The sequence below is a fragment of the Triturus cristatus genome, chromosome 9 (genome assembly GCF_964204655.1).
Source record: "Triturus cristatus chromosome 9, aTriCri1.1, whole genome shotgun sequence".
Classification (NCBI taxonomy): domain Eukaryota; kingdom Metazoa; phylum Chordata; class Amphibia; order Caudata; family Salamandridae; genus Triturus; species Triturus cristatus.
In genome coordinates, this window is record NC_140592.1 from 126,090,215 (window position 1) to 126,111,433 (window position 21,219).

General features: G+C 44.2%; 1 protein-coding gene across 3 annotated transcripts in view; it reads right to left on the bottom strand.

The window, feature by feature from the left end:
• Positions 1-19,462, bottom strand: part of CHL1 (cell adhesion molecule L1 like) — a 463,163-nt gene extending 443,701 nt beyond the window's left edge. The window contains exon 1 of one of the 3 annotated variants that reach the window (XM_085624524.1): positions 19,236-19,462. The gene's annotated coding sequence lies outside the window, so the exon portion shown is untranslated. The remainder of the gene's footprint in view (positions 1-19,235) is intronic. The other 2 variants (XM_085624521.1, XM_085624522.1) reach the window with 2 other exon arrangements.
• Between the last annotated feature and the right edge of the window lie 1,757 nt (positions 19,463-21,219).

A 21,219-nucleotide genomic window follows, 5' to 3' on the forward strand; every position in this document is an offset into this window, starting at 1 on the left:
AGATAATAGTGTATGTGAACCTGAAGTGCTCTAATCATCTTCCTGGTTGATCTTTGACAACCTCATCACACCGCAGAATAATGATAGAAGGTAAAATCAGGCAAATACATGCCTACATCCCCCACAATGCAATTTCCTCGACCTTACAGAGCTTTAGTGTTTCATAAATGTTTGCTGCTGCCTTTAACACTGACCATGCACTAACCTCACATTGACACACACAGCATGGTGAGCTATCTTTGAATATGATTTGTCAGAATGTGCAAGGAGTTACACTTACTATCCAACAACATAAGCCTGTAACAAGGCGTGTATGAAGCTAAACAGTAATTTCTCTAAACTTCCAGAGCTTTGCAAAGTGCAAATCTTTCAAAGTTTTAAAAAAGGCAGCAGAAAATCATTCCAGCTGCTGCAAAGGTCAGCCTAGGGAAACTGGGGGAACTGGTGTCACTTGCCCTTCTCCATCACCAGCCCAGAGCCTCACCCAAGAGCAAAGTTCCTAAGCGGTGCCTGTTCTACACGCCAAGCTGAATACTGCTGATACTTTGAGGGCCTGTTCATCCTCAGTTTCCCCAATTCTGGATCCCTCTTCCCTGTCAGCACACCCAACATCATCCAGTCTCCTACCCCACCCCACCCCCACCATCTCACCATCACTGTTTCCAGCATATATTAACCTCTAGCGTAACAAAACTTGCAAACTACACGGTGGGCCCCCCTCTGAACTCAGTTAGGAGTTCTCAGGCAGGTGTAATGTGCTATGGGGCCGTTCTTAGCTTGGGTCCCCCGCTCTGCAGGGGCTGCGGGGGCCTACGTGTTACACCACTGATATTAACGATGATCGGGCAAGGGTGTATCCTGATCTCTATGATTGGCTCTACCTGGGGCGGTATTTTGATGCCGTCTTCTGTGCTACGCCATCACAGGAGTGGTCCGTGCATTTCTTTTTGGCGTCTTGAGTGCATACATGAACATAAATGTCTTTGAGTTAATGCATTTTTTTTACAGCAGAGCTAAGAAACACATAGGCAATTGCTGTCCTGTGTTTTCGAGTTTCACTGTCAGCACAACATGAATTAGCTTGGAGATATATGGGGTTAATGTATGCACTCAAGATGCCAGAAAGAAGCACACATATGTTGCCCCGTCCACATGATATCCATGAAGGAAATGAAACAGTCACAGTGGATGCATGCTGGGGGCTGGGCCTTTCCTCTTTGCCCCTGCAAATCAGGCTAAGTCTGGAAATTACAGTCAAGACCGACGCTTCCAGATTTGCCAAACAATGTGAGCGAAGATAAAAGATTCGCCACCCATCCCTATAAACAGGTAAATGATGCAAACCAGGCTAGGCTAGCCTTTCACTTGACCATCTTCCTCCTCATCCACAGATAGTATACCAGTTTGCCTCTTACATGCTCGTCTTTCCCCCATGCACCACCTAACCTCAGTGGTTGAGCTCCCAGAGACCCACCCATAGATAGAACTAGCAGAGGGTGGGTTCGATTTTGGAGATTAATAGAATAATGTGTGTAGTGACAACTCAATTGTGCTTTGTGACTGACAGGCGGCGGCAGCTGAGAGGAGACAGTATGATTATGCAGCACTGTACAAGTCAGAGCATACCCTAGAGAGAGACTTGGAAGCAGATACGAGTTGTGGAGAAGACTCTGCAGGTACAGCAAACAGCTCTGCATTGTCTGGGGAAATTTATGATATTACATGAACACAGAATGGCTCACCTACAGCCCCTGCCCTAGATGGTGAAAGTGAATGGGGCAGCCACGTCACTCTGTCCGTCTGCACTTGTGACCACCTCTGGAACATACCCTACTCCTGCATGCAGGCTGTCGTGGATCGATCCGCCTAATGTGTGAAGACCCCATTCACTGAAATCATAATCTTCCTACTACTGTACAATCCACTGTAGATCGCAACTACTCTCTGCCTGTTTCACGTCTTTGATCACTGTACTGACAGCAGTGTGGGGAAAGAGACGACTTCTTCTGCCCACGGCCATGGTACTTGTTATGGAAATCATCATATGCCCAATGGCAATTTCTAGGACACCCACAAGGGTTTCCATTATTCCCTCACTTAGATATCTGTGACTGCAGGTGTATAGTGTGGAAGTCTCAGCCTGACATGCTTTCAACAGTGACATAACATCTGTTAATAAAGTGCTTGCAAATCCCAATTGTGGTCAACTGCTATGAGATGTTAATAGGTTTAATGAATATCAAGCGGAAGAGAGAGGAAAAACCAGAGCTAGTTTACTTCCCCTAGTAATATGTTAGAATCAATGGGAACTAGCTACAGGGTTGAAGCTCCTTGTGTATGTTTGCAGATGAAAAAATATTTGTTATTTATAAAGACCCTCACCCACCAACCTGGTTGGTGGCATGCTTCATCATCAGGTCCCACCCAAGGCACCGAGTGTACCTTGGGTGTGCTTCAACGCCTGATTACAGCAGAGCAGGTATTGTGCCATGAGTATGTGGTGAAGGTGAATGGTGTGTGGGTTAAAAAACTGTCCAGAGGGTCCCAAAGTACTATTTTAATAATGGGCCACCATTTTAAACCACACACATAAGGTGTTGAAGAAAGCCAGTTTAACACTGAGACCTGGCTGAAACATGTTGACCACACTGGATATTGGAGTCATTAATCATCTCCACTAATATCCACTTTTCAGTTTTTTATCACTGCCAAGGGCCCACTATTAATATAGTCCTTTGGGACCCTCTGGACAGTTTTTTAACACACACACCATTCACATTCACCGCACACTCCCGGCACAATACTTGCTCCGCTGTAATCAGGGGTTGAAGCACACCCAAGGTACACTCGGTGCCTTGGGTGGGAAAACAAATGATTTTTCAAATGTTTTTTCATCTGCAAACATACACTAGGACCTTCTACCCTGTAGCTAGTTCCCATTGATTCTAACATGTTAATAGGTTTCCCATTCAATCAATCTTAATCAATAAACGCCAGCATCTATTTTAGCCACCTTAGAAGTGTGATAGGCTGAGTCCTCCTTGACTGGAACCTGTGTCCCTAAGATCTGAACAGCAAATAAGTTAACCAACTGAGCTTTTTCATCAGGCTTGATCCATGCATTTCAACTTCACTGATTATCACTGTTATGACCTTCAGTAATCTTCTCAGTAAAGTAGGCTGACATTTCTTTTCAATACCTCTACAAATAAACAGCAGTTTTAACATTTATCAATGCTTTATTGGTGGATTCACGATTAGTATCCCACATATGTCCAAGTCATGGTTAAAGATCCTAGCAATAGCCACATTAAAAAATGTTCTGTTATGGTTTGTCAGAATAAGATGAAAAAAAATGCCAGCCCACGGTTATATGTATACATCTATGTGGGTTTCAAATTCAGATGTTGAACATAGGTTTTGAACTAGATTGTACCATTTCAGTAAAAAATATCATGCCTAGACTAACTTTAAATCCTTTTCCAGCATTGGATGTGTGCTGTACAGTGCACCACACATGCTACCATATGGCGAAATAAAACATTTCCCATTGCCGTAGTGCCTGCCTCAAGAAGGTGATATTTTTTGGCACAAAGCCCCATCCACCATTCTTAGTAGATAGGGAGGTGCATTAAAAACATGGGTTTACTATGGGAATGCAGATGTACTACCTGTGGGACGATCCCTTGACACAAAGTAATGCAAATCAACACAAAGGGTTATTTGAGTTAATTTAGGGAATTCTTTCCAGTGCCAATAAGATTTTGCTTTGGAAAGTACTTTGCACCCTTTTGCATCACTTTATGGCAGAAAAAAGAATTGATAAATCAGTCCATACATTTATTGTTAACACAGCAGTTTGCTGACCGTAGAAAACAACATAACTTGGCAGATTCCATAGCAAAGGCCAAAACTTATACCCAACTGTTTACAGCATAATTGCCCTAGAACTCTTAACATCATGTTTGTCTTAATAAAAATCGTATATATTATTTTTTTTAGGTGACATTTCTATAGCACTGGTTTTTTTCTTAATTGCCGCAGTACAACCATTTACAGCCCATACATTTATTGTTAACACAGCAGTTTGCTGACCGTACAAACCAACGTAACTTGGCTGATTCCATAGCAAAGGCCAAAATTTACAACCAACTGTTTACAGCATAATTGCCCTAGAACTCTTAACATCATGATTCAGTCTTAAGAAAAATCATATTTTTTATTTTATTTTCTTTAGGTGACTTTTAAATAGCACTGTTTTTAAAAATTTCGTAATATTTTATTAGTTGTAAGGGGATACAAAAAGAAAACGGAGGGGAATGGGCGGTGTATTGGGCATTCATAGTACAGGACAATGCTTAGGTTATAGGAATACATCCAAGAATAAGACAAAGTACAATCCGCTCGGTACAGATCTAAATCATAGTTGGGTGCTCAGAGATATTGATGGTAGTAAGCCCCGAAGGGGAAGATTTGGGATGTGGGGGTGGAAAGGGAGAGAGATAAAAATAGGGTGCCCCAGTGAGAGAGAGGGCTAGGAGTAAGAGAGAGAGTGGTGGGGAGATGTCCAGGGTAGTCCGCTGGCAACCATGGGATGGTTAGGGTTTGTTTCAATCTCAGAAAAGAGAGAGGTGGATTGGGTTAAACCTAGCGTTGTGGGTGTGGTAGTGTTTGATGTTTTTTAATATATAAATCTAGTCTATCCCATAGTTTTAAGATGTCTGGCCATTGCATTTGCTGTTCTGATTGATTTCATTTCAGAGTGGGAGAGTTGGACCAGGGGCCTAAAGTAATGGTGTGCAAATTCAAGGAGATCTCAATGTTGAAAATTGCATTTATAGTTTTCTGAATATCATTCCAGAAATGTTGGAGCTTTCCGCAGTGGAATAGCATGTGGGAAAATGTGCCTGGGGCGTTTCTGCCAATCCACCATATGTCTGGGTTCAGAAGCCCTATTCTGAGGAGTTTTTCAGAGGTCGAGTATGTTCTGAGTAGTATCTAATACTTACAGCGAGAGAGAGTGGGAGAGACTTTATTTTTAAGGGTATATGTCAGATCTTTTTCCATGTTCCATCGTTTAAGGTTGAGAGAGAGGAATCAGAGGCGGTTTCAATCCACTTAGTTTGGATTTCGGAAGAGATTCTCTTGTTATTGTTGGGGCAGTTCAGGAATTTGTAAATTGTGGATGCTGCATAGGGCATATTGGAAAATTTAGAAAGAAGGGGGATCAGGTCTGAATTGCATGGGGTAGGATTTTTTTTCATCGCGATCTTTAGTTTAAGGAAGTTGTAGAATTCAATGTTTTCTAGGTTAGGAGAATCTGAAAATGTTTTAGGGAATGTTGATTGGACAAGGTCTTTAAGGTATCAGATTTTGTTTGATGATCATGATGTCCATGAAGGGGAGGTGCCGTCAATTTAAATTCTATAGTACCGTTTTAACAAATTATATTATAGCGCTGTATACAGAACTTTAGCCACTTATATGAGATATGTTTACATTGAAATACAAACTATGAACCATAGATGCATTCAACATACAGCAGGGACAGAAGGGGGGAATCGGTAAAGTTGAGATTCTAGAAGTGTCAACAGCATGACTCAATCTGAAAGGGAAGAGACCGTATAATAGCATGCACATTTTACGGCACTTTACTGATGGAACACTAATTGGCGTGACTAATTTTCCAGCAATGTAATAAAGAAGATCTAAATAACAAATCGTACTTCAAATAACTGTCATCCTAATAGCTGAAAAAAAGTATTGACTTACCTTAAACAAGTGTCTACAGCTCAAGCTAATGCTATAATTTTAATAATCACGAATAACAGACCGCTAACCCTTATAACGAGTCCTCTGAGCCACATCATAATAGAGTGGTTACTAGGATATCCAAATACTGTTCATGGTGACCTACACAGTACAATCACAACCAACAGCAGCTAGCCCCAGACAGCATAAACTACTCTTAAATCCTCAAAGGGCCTCACATGTCAGAAAGGCACAGTTGAATGTGTGTAACAGGCACACTGCATAACAGAGGCTAGCGTTACATAGCTGGCACACTACCCCATCGTCATAAAAGAGACATGTGGCTTGGACAGTTGTACATGTAAGAACACACAGCTAAACCCTGCAACCATAGGAATAGTGTGACCCCGATATTTAGATGCTGAATGGTTCCAATCATTCATCTGGGCAGAAGAATAGGACCTTCTCCTTTGACCCCTGTTGATAATGTAAAGTAGTGTAAGAGATTTTTAGTGGAAGCGGCTTAAAAGGCTTATACTCAGAAATGTGCATTTTCATTTTCATCCCTAAAAGAGAATTGAAACCTGGAAAAGGAGGGGCAGAATTACTGACATATGCAGTGGTGCGCACGTGACGCAGAGTCACCCTGAATGCCGCAAAATGTTCCCAAGCAGAGCTAACAGCAGCAACAGATCAACTTCTATGCACAAATGGTGTTTTACACTGATAGTTGACTCTTGCGCTGCACCCAAACCCCTTTGGAATGCTTCATTAACGCATGCAGTTGTAGGCATGTTTAGAGTGCGCCAGTAACCTTATTCACAAAATCAGTGTCATCTGGCTTGGCCCCAACCCTAACACAGGTGTAAGTAAGGGGTCAGGTATAACACCTAATATGCCTAGCTGTGGCATTTAACCAGTGCTTGAAAAGGAAAAATGGAAGTGCAGGTACTCTGCACCAGAGAACCTGCTTGTTTCTGAGAAGTGCCGGTACTCTCCAATTAAAAGCATAGCATTTCTCTTGAGAAGTGCCGGTACTCTCCCTCTCATTATAAAAAAGTGCCGGTACTCAGTACCAGACAGTACCGGCCCATTTAAAGCACTGGATTTAACCTTAACCTCATGGTCCTCTGAGGTGTTGTGTACACCTACAAATTTGTGCTGAAGTGTGTATCTCCAGGCTAAATCCTAGGCTTCACACAGGTGGCTCACATTTGTGCAACAGCGCGGGACCTAACGTTACACAGAACAGCCAGATTTAGTGTGAGGATCACTGATGATGTCATCAACAGGGGACTATTATTAAATCTGGTGCTGAGCTATTTTCTACTATTCACTCATTTCAGTTTTTCACAGATCGCTCTATTCCATCAAGGACATTGAATCTACGCCTGACTCTCTACGCCCTACACCTGTTTAGGCCTGGAGCACGCGGGCACGGCCAATAAGAGTTGTTTGGTGGGTGTATCATTCTCTGACGAAGAGACGTGTGTATCTATTGGCTGCAACGGATTGACTCATAACAGCCCAAAGCAGGAAATCATGGGCAGGGATCACTTAGGTATGAGCATCATAGATTGTGCACCGAAAAGGGCTTTTTGTGACTAAGTTGTGCATAATTTGCTATTTTCCCTCAGATGTGACCTACTGAAGTATTCACACATGGAAAAATATTCTGAGAAATATCCCAAGAACACATGTAATAATTTTATATCAATGCTAAAATCCTAAACTGCAAAACTCAGTGTTAATAGTAAGCTCATAAGGGAGCTCGGATCTGAATGTCCCATTCTACACAGCACTGTAATCTTAACATTCTAAGCAACATATTTAACTTAATAGAATTATAAATCATATGTTATGAACAGAACAATCTCCTTTCAAAACCGAGATGCTGTAAATCTGCAGTAGGTAGTAATTTTAGTGAAAGGTCATGCCAGAACCCTACATAGCACCACTGAGCTCCAAATATAAAGCCCTTGCATGCATGGCCTATAGAACACTAAAGCCTTGACGGGATCCCCAATTCTAAAACCTAAATCCTGTAACAGCATGAACAATGTAACAGTACTATAATCAAATAAACATTGGCAAAAACAAGGATCTCAGCTTTAACAAATGAATCCAGAGCCATCTACTTCTGCAATCCGTACATTTTGGGCATTTTTAAAAAGGGGAAAAATGGCTGCCAGTGTGTCACGTGCATGCAAGGGGAACCATCTTTGAATGTTTCTTATCACAAAAAAAAAAAAAACTATCCAACCCTGGCTGCAAATACCTGTGCACGCTTGGTGACGCACAGGCTGCCATTTGGCATTTTTGTTTCAGGTTTAAAAAAAAAGATGGTTGACAGCTATTACAGAAAGGAGAAGTAAATATAAATAAGCATGTGTGGGAGCTCATCAAAAAAGTGAGTACCCGGTAGCAGTATCCACCCTCTGGGTGTTCACAAACATTATTTAAAAAACTAAAATAAAGAGGGGAAGGAGAAGGAAAGAGGAGGGATAAAGGATCAATGAACAAACAGGTCAGCAGGCAACCTGTTAGCAGCATGCAGCTGCCAGGTCCTTACACAAGCAATAGTGAAAATATAGGGCATTGTTTTAGAAAAACAGATGAAGCATGGGAGGAACAGACAAGCAGGGGAGGAGGGGCAGTCAGGCGATGGGGAGTGGAAGAGAAAATTCATATGCTCCCATTGTGTGGTTAAAATACAAAAAAAAATCCCTGATGTCAGCAGTGGAAAGACACAAGTCATCAATCAAAATAATGATAAAAGGCTATGCTCTGCGCAAAAATTCGAACAGGGTGGAAAGACATTGGATCGGGTGCATCAAACAGAGATAGGGCATAAAGACATCCAGTCATGAATAATGGGCAGACCCAAAGCCCACTCTATGTATTATTATATTGTGCAGTAAAGCTGTCTGCAGGTGACATCTAAAAATCTTGATCATATGGTTTTCCAGAAACGTGTTGGGGAATGTTTTCCTTTTAATGTCCATCCTTTGCTTCCAAGGATCTCACAACAAGAAAACACTGAGTTACATCCAGGGGCGGCTCCTCCATGTGGGCGGAGGAGCGTCACCCCATTGCATTCTCGCAGTGCGAGAAGCAGAAATATAAAATGGTTATTAATACCATTTTATGTTTCTGCTTCTCACACTGTGAGAAATCAGAAGGGTTTGGTTGGTGGCGGGCGGGTGGGCTGTCCTGCTCCAGGGTAGGGAGGGAGTGGCTTGCCCACTGTTGTTGACGCTGACAGTTTGGTCGGCCTCAGGGCCGACCAAACCAGTCATACGCACTCTCTGTTTTCTCCATGTAGGCTGCATGCAGCCTACATGGAGAAAATGGCCTCCCCATAGACGCCTGTGTGGTCGGCATTGCAGCCAATCACAATGCTGCCATTGCAGCAATGTGATTGGCTTAGGGGAGGGGATGGAGGGTGCCTGCATCTTGGGACTTGGAGCAGAGGCAACGCGATATCAACCGGACCGGGCAGGCAACGGTACGTTGTTGTTTTTTAAATTATCCCCCCTCCCCGTGCGACGACCTCCCCGCGCATCCCCCACCCCCCCACCCATGAGTCATGCCGTCCTTGACTGGTTACATCCTCATGACAGGATAAAGTGACACAGTTGATGACATACCAGAACCTGTTTATGGAATAGTTTTGATAACTTTAGTTATAGTGTGCATACTGTTTTGAAAAGGTTTACTTTAAAATGGTAATATAAGGGCTATTTTTTGAGGATTAGTAAACATAGAAAGAAAGCAGTGCTACTTTATGGTTGGTTCTCAGATACCCTGGAGGAATACATAAGATGTGTGATACAAAGCTCAGGAAACAATAGTGCCAACCGTTTAGAAATTTCGTTTGGAGTGTATTTCATGGAAGCTTTCACAAAAAAAGAGTTAGTGGTGTGGGATTCTATAAAATATCTACTTGGCCAAGTTATGCAATACTTCGGAATCTACTTGTCCTGTACAAAACAAATCCACTTCCCCTTCAGGGCCGATGCAGTGAGGTGACACATTTTGGCAGAATTTTCATTATGTCAGAGCTCTGATAGCTGCCTCTTTGAGTATTCTCATAATATATCCGGTTTTGAATTGTAGCAAAGGTCTGATAGTCCCACATTTCAGCAAAGGTATGTACAAAAGTGGATCCTGTGGATCGGATGGTATCTTTTTGGACACATGAGGTGTACAAGAATGAGGTGAATACAATCCATCTTGTATTCCACCAGTAGTTGGTGGAGATTATGTTACACATTTCCTGTGATTGAACTAAACACCTAACATCACAGGAGGGTTCTGGGTATTTGGAGCCAGCTAAGAGCGAGGTGAGGTCTAGTCAGATGGATGGGATATTTCGTGGTTCTCAGAATATGGCTGTCAGAGACATCCTGGACATCAAGGAGAAGCCCCCAGGTATGCTGGCTGCCTCGATGGCTGATGGGTTGCCTGGTCTTAAGTAGCAGGAAATATTCTCAGACTATATCTCTGTTCACCTGAAATGACTTTAAAGTTAAGCACCAGTTAAAGTCTGTTTCCTGCATCTTTGTCCATCTGATTTTTTCAATCTTCAGTAGGTGGCTGGGTTTACCTCCAATGTTTTTCTCTCCTCTTGAGATGTGTAGTTTGCATTTCGGCCATCTGGGGAGGCTGAGATGTAGCAGTTTATGTGTGGTGCAGGTCATTTTAATATGTCAAACGAAAAGAGATGGGGGGACCAGGAGCTAATTTTGGTCCAGTGCCCGTGCTCCAAAATCTAATGTTATAACCAAAAGGGGGGTTCACTGTTCCATCCGTGTGCGTGCTAAATAGTTACGCTCACAGTTGAGCGAGAGAGAGTAGAATAAGAAATCCTATAGGAGAAGAATAACTAGACTAGGTCTGGGACCCTCTACGTGTGGGATAGGGGGAGGGGGAAGGACACTTATTGTCTCTTGTTGCCCTCACACACCCCGAGGGTTGTCATGCTTCATCATTGGGCGGTTGCTCCTCGTTGGGCTGGCGCTGCAATGCCCTACGGGTCCCCTGAAGGGTCGCTTTGATGGAGATCTTTTAAGAGAACAGCCGTTGGATGAGTGCGGGTATGTGGAGAGGGTCCTCTTTGTACACTGAATGTACAACGTGACTATTTAGCACGCACACGGATGGAACAGTGACCCCCCCTTTTGGTTATAGCAGGTCATTTTAATGTCAGTTCTGCCTTGAAGAAGGGAGCCAATGGAGTTCCTGTAGAAGTGGAGTTAAGTGGTCTGACATGGAGAGTGGCTCTGATGGGAGCCACAAAGGATTTATGGAGATCAGAGAGTAGGGTATTGCCTAATGGAAGTGAAAGAGAAATAGGGTCTGTACTGCTGTTCCAGAGTTACTATGAATATTCAGAATTAGGAAGAAATTAGGCATTAGGATTGTAGGTTTGGGTCTAAGATTAGACGGATACTAGTGTTGACTTAGTGAACAGCTTAATGTGAGGGGTTTGGATGTTAAACCTTATTTTTAGTCATTTACTTTGGAAGGTCTCCAGGCTTCAGTTTGGGAGTTAAGGTATAGGCTTAATGATTTATTCTAGATGTCAGGAGTTATTATTAGCTTTAGGGACTCAGTCTTAGGGCCTGATTTAGATCTTGGCAGACGGGCTAATCCATCACAACGGTGACAGATATCCTGTCCACCCAAATATAAATCCCATTATATCCTATGGGATTTATATTTCGGTGGTTGGGAAATCCATCACCAGTGTGATGGAGTAACTCGTCCCCCAAGATCTAAATCAGGTCCTCAGTCTCCTAGGTTTCCTTTTAAACTCCGTGGTTGAGGTTGAGTATTAGCGGTTTTTGCTTGCTTATAGATAGGTGTTTAAGCTAATTGATTTACATGGCTTTAGTTTGCTGCTTTATGTTTATTCTGTGGTGTTCATGGTTAAACCTTTAGACTTCTGTTCAGGCATTCTATATTGAAGGGCTATTACTAATTATGAGGGAGCGGGCTTGTATCTAGAAGGATAAAGAACACTTGGTTTTATTTATTTACGGTCAGATTTAGGGGTTACATTCAGGAAAATTTATTTATGGAGTTAAAATTACACATTTAGAATTGTTTTTAATAATAAAGATTTTGATTTCCGTTTTAATTTAGGTGTTAAATGTAAATATTGACACTGTGATTATGAGTGAATTATTAGTTTATGCTTGTAGATAGTCAGAGTCATATCTGAAGATAGATCCCATACCAGAGGGACTAGATTTAGGAATAGATGGAAAAATACTTTCAGGAATCTAGACATTAGGATTGGATTTAGGATTAAGATTATATGTTTGGGGGGGGTTTAGATTTTGTTTTTATATGGATCGGTTGATATCTGGATTTAGAATAATAAAACGGGTTTGGGGGTTTAAAATTAAGTATGTAGTTTAGGATAACTGTAAGGGTTTCTTGGCTTTAGTGTAATCTTGGATGATTTATTTTACAATTTGTGGATTAGCTTTATGTATTTATGATTTAAACAAATGCTTTGCAAGGCTGACTTAATCCTAGAGTTTTAGGCTTGGCTTAAAGATGTAGATGACATTTGCTTAAGCGTAAAGGTTTGCCTTGGCTTAGGCTATGTGACTTGGTTTGTGCATAAACATAAAGAATGTGGTTAATAAAGCCTTAGAAGGTTTGTTTACATTTCGACCGATTGGCTGTTAGGCTTAGGTTTAGCTAGGTTTGCCTTTCGGCTATGCTTAGACTTTGGTTTAGGCATGACTCTCATACCACCATAAATTATGTTTGTCTGAAATCAAATAGCAGCACAGAAGAGGTCCATATGAGAAAATGTACACAAGAATTTTAGTCCTAATTCTTTGTCCTATTGAGTCAGTTCAAATGAGCGAAGCTCAAAAGACCAACACTAATCCTTAGCCAAGTGGCGGCCAAGGCTAAGTCTCAGTGAGATTAGTAGAGGCTAATGGCAGAATTTGGAAAGGGAGCTAAACCGCAGGATCCTGCAAGACATCCTAGTTTCCATGTTTCCTCAATCTCAGACACAGATTCCTTTACCCATCTTTTTTGAGTGAATGAAGTGATTTATTTAAGCTCTTTGCTCATTATATCAGTTCAAGTCACTTCCACCTATTGTTAACCTTTTGTTGCTAGGACTTCGGACAAAAATGTTACCCTCGCTTTCTTAGAGCTTTCCTTACTCTACCTGACAAACATAAATCTAGAGGAGGGTGGCAATACAAATTGACTTAAGCAGGTAGATGATCGATATTATTTGTTTTTATTTTGTATTTATTAAGATGTTAAACCAATATTTAAAATAATTTCAAATCACTACATAAATAATAACACAAACTTGATATACTTAAAATATATGGAATAAAGTACCCACTACCATACAATATAAGGAAATTGCAAGTCACTAAGGGGTTCCATGACCATTTAGACATATGACCATTTCAGATATACAGTTCCTCAAGCACTGCTTGCACCACATTCAGTGTGCAGCACCTACCTGAAGCTCAACCAAAACAAGACAGAATTCCTTTCATTTGCCAAGAACAGCAAACAAGATACAGTACAAACCTGGTGCAATGTCACAAACCTTGATGGCTTCGAATCTCAATTTAACCAGAATGCTGAGTCACTTGGAATCTCCCTGGGCACCAACTTCACCCTCCAAATACACACTAGCCTGGAACCAGCTCTCTCTATTGTAAAGAAACATTCTTCCAGAAAACGACTTCAGAATTGGCATTCAAGCCCACATACTCTGGCATCTGGATGGAGCTAATGGCCTACTCTGCATCTTCCCAGAACCGTTACTGGCACTCCTTAGAGGCGATATATATACACCACAGCACGGCACATCCAGAGCTGGAAGAAATATGATCACACCGCACCCATCTGGATGGAACTCCGTTAACTTCACTTGCCAGCCTGTGACATCTCCAAAACAGGCTGCATCATTTACATAGCCATCGCAAGCAGCACCCCGCCCCCGCTATCTTACAGACAAACTCATTATCTCTGGCGATCCTCAGCACATGTGCAGCCGTGATACCTCAGGCCAGCAGAATAAGAAATAAAAAAACAAGATAACAAGCCCATTACATCTATGCACACAGGATCTGGAATAGATCACATACCCATCAGGAATTCCCAAACACTGCTTCAGTTGAGGAAAGGGTTGAAGATTCACCTCTTTAGAGAACACTACATCACAATAAACATCATCAATTCACCTTCCTCTCCTATGATTCGTTGACTTCATGCTTGACTTTGACCATCCACAGCACTCAGCAGCATTATGGCTAGGACTGTGCATTAGAAATATCAATTACATGCATACATATATGAAACTCTGAGGTCACATGCAATATCATTATATTGTATGGTGGAAAGTATTTTATTCCTTATAATATTTGCTCAAAGAATAACTCTTCCCACAAACATCTTAAGTCATTGGGGTCTTTCCCAACATACAGCAGAAAGTATTATATTCCTTATAATCAGTGTCACTGGGATTATGCAATGTTGCAGCTGCTGAGTTTTCTGCCTAATTATGGATTTGCTGCATGTGTTACATAATTCATTATGTGCTGCATGACCTGCCGAATTTTCCCCAAAAATAGTTTCTAGCTAAAAGGATCAAACATTCCTATAAAAATGGCAACCAGTGTTGCCGCAAAGAGGAAGGCCCATCGCAAAGGTTGACTGCTCACCTTTCTGCTGCTTATTGCTCTATTACGATGCCAAACTGTCCCTCACTAGGAGAAACGTTTGCCCAGATAGTGTGAACGTGTAAAAGTACCAACAAAATTAAGTGATATTATCACAAAATGTGCCGCATTACGCTGTATAATTTGCCTTTCTTTGTGCATAAATTAGTCAATCCTGCCACATTTTTTTTTTAGCCTGCAGCATAATTTTGTCCTCTCCTGCCGCATAATTCCAGTGACCCTTCTTATAAAAATTAGTCAAAGCATCACTCTTCCTACAAACATGTTAAATCCTTGTAGCCTTGTGCCTTCACATGAAATAGATAGTGTGGCTGCAGGCCTAACCAACACAAGAGCAATCTGTAGTACAAATGTAAACACACCAAAAATCAGTTAGCAATTTGTTACATGATACATTTGAACCAGTTTAATGTAAATCACACTTTAAAAAGGCTATAACTCAGAATGAATAGTAACATGATGAGAATTGTTTTCTTTGCTGTAATGAACTATGTGCAAACAAGAGCAAATTGACATAAATTACTTTTGATTTTAGGGAAATAAAAGTTGAGAAGAAGAATAAGCCAGCTCCCCTTTACTGCAGCTGAAGTGAGCTCGTGCCCTGCTTTTTATCTTGGCTGCTGGCCCCAGGTAGAAAAATATAATGCCACAACTCAACCATAATAACTTATTACAGTTGAACAGTTGCATCTTTTCGTTATTGCAGGCAACTAAGCACGTCACAAATCTAATGTAATACGGAAGTTAGAGACAGGATTTTATACTGGGTTTGCATGTTTTAAATATAGATCGATAATTAATACTTACAAAAGCACATAAATGCATAAAAATACATTCTATGCCTTCTTAATTCAGCCATCATCATTCTAGCAGGCGAAAGCACACGCAAGGCAGACTAGGCTCTAAAAGATACTCCGCCTTAACCCCTTCAGTGCCACGCCCTTTCCCCGCCCTGTGCCGGGCGTTGCATTAGCGGGCGGGGTTCATGACGAGATAGTCTCGTCATGGGCACAGGGCAACCGCGCTCCATGACGAGACCATCTCGTCATGGGCACTGAAGCGGTTAAAACAAGAAAAACATTGTTTCTACCAGTGTTAACGCAGGCACTAGAACAGGTCACTTTTCGCCCATTGCGTTAGTGTTGCCAGCGAGGTGAAGTCCAAGAGGAACCGCACCTGTCTGCATGGAAGAGACCACACCTGGCCGCACGGATGGGACAAAACCTGTCCACATGGAAGTGACCACACCTGTCTGCATGGAAGTGACCACACCTGACTGCATGGAAGTGACCACACCTGTCTGCATGGAAGTGACATCACCCGTCTGCACGGAAGTGACCACACCTGTCTGCATGGAAGTGACCACACCTGACTGCATGGAAGTGACCACACCTGTCTGTATGGAAGTGACCACATCTGTCTGCTTGGAAGTGACCACACTTGTCTGCACGGAAGTGACCACACCTGTCTGTATGGAAGTGACCACACCTGATTGCATTGAAGTGACCATGCCTGTCTGCATGGAAGTGACCACACCTGACTGCATGGAAGTGACCACGTCTGTCTGCATGGAAGTGACCACGCCTGTCTGTATGGAAGTTACCACACCTGTCTGCTTGGAAGTCACCATACCTGTCTGCATGGAAGTCACTACACCTGACTGCACAGAAGTGACCACGCCTGTCTGCACGGAAGTCACCACACCTGTCTGCACGGAAGTGACCACACCTGTCTGCATGAAAGTGACCATACCTGCCAGCATGGAAGTGACCACACCTTCTTGCATGGAAGTGACCACACCTGTCAGCATGGAAGTGACCACACCTGAGTGCATGGAAGTGACCATGCCTGTCTGCTTGGAAGTGACCACACATATCTGCATTGAAGTGACCACACCTGTCTGCCTGGAAGTGACCACCTGTCTGCATGAAAGTGACTACACCTGTCTGCATGGAATTGACCACACCTGCTTGCATGGAAGTGACCACACCTGTCTGCATGGAAGTGACCACACCTCTCTGCTTTGAAGTGACCACACCTGTCTGCATGTAAGTAACCACACCAGTCTGCACATTAGTGACCACACATGTCTGCATGGAAGTGACCACACCTGTCTGCATGTAAGTGACCCCACCTGTCTGCACTGAAGTGACCACACCTGTTTGCATGGAAGTGACCACACCTGTCTGCATGGAAGTGACCACACCTGTCTGCATGGAAGTGACCACACCTTTCTGCATGGAAGAGACCACACTTGTCTGCATGGAAATGACCACACCAGTTTGCATATAAGTGACCACACCTGTCTGCACAGAAGTGACCACACCAGTCTGCATGTAAGCGACCACACCTGTCTGCATGGAAGTGACCACACCAGTCTGCACGGAAGTGACCACACCTGTCTGCACGGAAGTGACCACACCTGTCTGCATATAAGTGACCACACCTGTCTGCACAGAAGTGACCACACCAGTCTGCATGGAAGTGACCACACCTGAGTGCATGGAGGTGACCATGCCTGTCTGCTTGGAAGTGGCCACACCAGGCTACACAGAAGTGACAACATATATCTGCATTGAAGTGACCACACCTGACTGCATGGAAGTGACCACGCCTGTCTGCTTGGAAGTAACCACACATATCTCCACTGAAGTGACCACACCTGTCTGCTTGGAAGTGACAACACCTGTCTGCATGGAAGTGACCACACCTGTCTGCATGGAAGTGACCACACCTGTCTGCTTGGAAGTGACCACACCTGCTTGCATGGAAGTGACCACACCTGCTTTCATGGAAGTCACCACACCTGTCTGCTTGGGAGTGAACACACTTCTCTGCATGTAAGTGACCACACCAGTCTGCACATTAGTGACCACACGTCTGCATGGAAGTGACCACACCTGTCTGCATGTAAGTGACCACACCTGTCTGCATGTAAGTGATCCCACCTGTCTGCATGGAAGTGACCACACCTGTTTGCATGGAAGTGACCACACCTGTCTGCATGGAAGTGACGATACCTGTGTGCATGTAAGTGAACACACCTGTCTGCACTTCACACCTGTCTGCATGAAAGAGACCACACCAGTCTGCACGGAAGTGACCACACCTGTCGGCATGGAAGTGACCACACCGTGTGCATGTAAGTGAACACACTTGTCTGTATGGAAGTGACCACACCTGAGTGCATGGAAGTGGCCATGCCTGTCTTCTTGGAAGTGACCACGCCAGTCTGCATGGAAGTGACCACACCTGTCTGCATGGAAGTGACTACACCTGCTTGCATGGAAGTGACCACAGCTACTTCCATGGAAGTGACCACACCTCTCTGCATGGAAGTGATCACACCTGCCTGCATGAAAGTGACCACACCTGTCTGCATGGAAGTGACAACACCTGCCTGCATGGAAGTGACCACATCTGTCTGCATGGAAGTGACCACATCTACCTGCTTGTAAGTGACCACACCTGTTTGCATGGAAGTGACCACACCAGTCTGCACGGAAGTGACCACACCTGTCTGCATGGAAGTGAACACACCAGTCTGCATGGAAGTGACCACATCTGCCTGCATGGAAGTGACCACACCTGTCTGCATGGAAGTGACCACACCAGTCTGCATGGAAGTGACCACATCTGCCTGCATGGAAGTGACCACACCTGTCTGCACGGAAGTGACCACACCAGTCTGCATGGAAGTGTAGAAGGATGAGCACGTTTCGTCCAAGCAGTAGTGCAGATATATAGGGCCTACCAGTCAGCACAGCCAGCTATTCCCACCGCCGTCACTTCCTAAAGAGTGGGATCAGTCTGTGGCCATGGAGGGGGAGGGGGTCTCTGGTCTCTCTCGCGCAGGGCTACGAGCTGCACACATTTACCGCTGTCCCATTTCAGCGGTGCTAGGCTGCACTGTGGTTGCTTTGTGGAATGGCTGCTGCTGGCTCCTGCTCCCCTCTGCCCCACCCCACCCCGCTGCCGTGCAGTGAGTTGAAATATTGGGGGTTGTGCACAGAGCGCCCCTCCCCCATGCTCAACAAAGTGGGGGTAGACGGCGTCACTATGCAGTGGTGCAAGCAGGCACGCGCCTTCTGTCTCCTGCTTGGGGTGCCAGGCTGGGGGGAACCGGGGCTGCAGCTCGCGCTGCACCGCGGATGGTTGAGTGTCTACGGGGAGGTGGAATGGAATAGAGGTGCCGGGTGGTTGATGTTGGAGCAGCGCTGTGGGTGCTGCTAGCTGCTAGAACGACGGCCCAGTGCGGCTGGTGCCCGGAGCTGCACGGTGAACTGATGGAAAGTGTAAGCAGCGCTACAGAATGATGCAGCGCCGCTGCGAGTGCTGTGGGATGGAACTAAATCAGTGCAGTGAGCTCTCCGGTATGTATGTGGTGGTTGCGAGATTTGGGGATGCGCTTCCCCGCCGCCCTCCGCTGAGCCCTGCGAGCTGCACGCGGAGCTCTCCTTGGTCCTCTCCGAGTGCACCAACCCTTCGTGGTCCAACCCTTCGTGGTCCCACAGCCCCGAGCAAAGGGCAAAAAAGTACTGCCTGCAGTTTACGCAAGTTTGTAATAGACGAGCTCGCCTTAGAGCGGGCGCTTGACCACTGCCCACACTGCGCCTCCTTCACACCTACACTTTACACTTGGGTTGCAGCATGAGCGGCGAAAGCAAGGTGTGCAGGGAAAACACAGTGCAATCTTCATGCAGGTGATATCTCCCGGCCCCCCCCACCCCCCTCGTGTCCTACCTCGCGACGCGTCTCCTCTTCTTTTCATTTCCCTGACCGTCTGTTGTGGCTGATCGTCCCCACTCCCTGGGCGGTCTTTACGTGGATAGGGGGTCTCGCCCTCCGTCGCCTTCCAGCCCTTTGCACAAGTCCCGGCGTTTTTTTTCTCTCTCCCCCTTCTCCCAGCCTTTCTGGCAGCGCTTTGCTTTCCTTTAGACTCGACTCATGCCTCACACAGAAGCAGTGCCTGTCAATGAGCATCCAGCTGTCTATCACTGCCTTAGCCCCGCCCCCGCTGCTGGCTCACTCTCAGTAACTCTTTCCTGCCCTCATGCAGCAGCTGGTGGGACTGTGCGTTCCGCGGGAGAGTGGCTCTCACACCCTGCCGACGTCCCAAGCTATCCATCGGATTGCTGATTTCTGCTCCACTGAACGACTGACGTCTAAGACTGCTGGTCTGCCATATGCCTATATATCGAGGTCGCCCATCAGATATGCACACTTTTCTTTGCATCCTGGTATGTGTGGCCTTACAATTTAACCATTTCAGTACCAGGATGTTTGTCCACAGAGGCATCAGATGCTTTCGATATTTTTATCTAGCCCCAATCATGATTTTTTACAGATGCATCCAAAAATTATGAGTGTTTTTTAGGAATTTTTTAGTAGTCATTCGTGGAGTACTTTATTTTGCTGACTGCTATTACTCCGGGTCACTGTGAAAGATCGCACAAACACATACTTTCTGAGATATAATATTCTAATGGTAAGTGGCTGACAGATTTTCGCCTGACTGGCTAGGCAACAGACCTTAAAGAAAATGGATATCTTTTCCGCATGAAGTTTCGAAAAAAAAACCCATTTCTGTCTTACCTACATTATGCAGGGACATGTCAGGGTGGAAGTCAGGTCCAGGCATTTGTGTGTGTTTTAAACTTTTTTATTCACGAATTCATCACGTTCAAAATATTCATTTCAAACCAATGTTATTGTTAATTACTCAAAAATTAAGTAATTCGTATTACAATAAACATAATAAAAATTCATACGTACTAAAATACTTGTGATGTAGAACTGTCGGCTCCTTAAACACAATATAAATTGTGGCTGTGAGGACTGGACGAACTGTTTAATAAGAGGGCCGGCTGTTTATTCAGCCCACCAAAGGTATGAACATCTGGGTATTGTGGGCGGATGGTTAAAGATAGTACAAGCCGGTGGACGGTGGGGCATCTGGGTGTACAGAGAATGCCTCCCCTGCTGTAGTTTATAACAGGGGTGTCTATTTTATGGGGATGTTGTCTACCTTCATGTTAGAAGCTGTTAATTCCTTATGTCACTCTCTTGATTTATGTCTGTTTCATATGAAGTGGGTGGAAGCAAACGCTGGACAGAGGAGAGTGCAGAGTGAAGTTAATTTCTCACTGGAGCACAACAAACCGGCCCAGAATGTTTTTCAATCCTCAAAACCACCTTCAGGAAGGAGCCATTCTCCAATCCGGCCAATCACACCGATTCGCCCTCAGCATTCTCATCCTTTGAAGAGCACCAAAGGACCACCATTCTGGCCCTGAACCCATTTCAAAAACTGTATGCCCCCAGCACAACTCTAAGCCTCACACATGGCACACACAGCACCCATTGAGTCATTTGATTGGCTCACTCTTCCATCAATGACATCCTCATTGAGTAGCAAGCTATTCGTCCACCAAGCGCCTTATCGGGTGTAAAAGAAGCAGAAGGAATGCAATGACAATGATAGGCAAAACAATGCACCTTTGAAACCAGCAAATCACTGAGACACCTGAAACAAAGAGAAATGTGCTGAGCTGCAGGGACAGGTAGAAATTAAAAACATAACCCTGGATCCAGTTTTCAATCCACACAGACAGTGCTTATGTTCAAGGGGGCTCTCCCACTTAGTGCTAACAGTGCAAGCAAGGTAAGCAGTGTGGAAGTGTATCTACAAAGCAAGAGCCATCCACTGGAGCAGAGGACCTTTCCT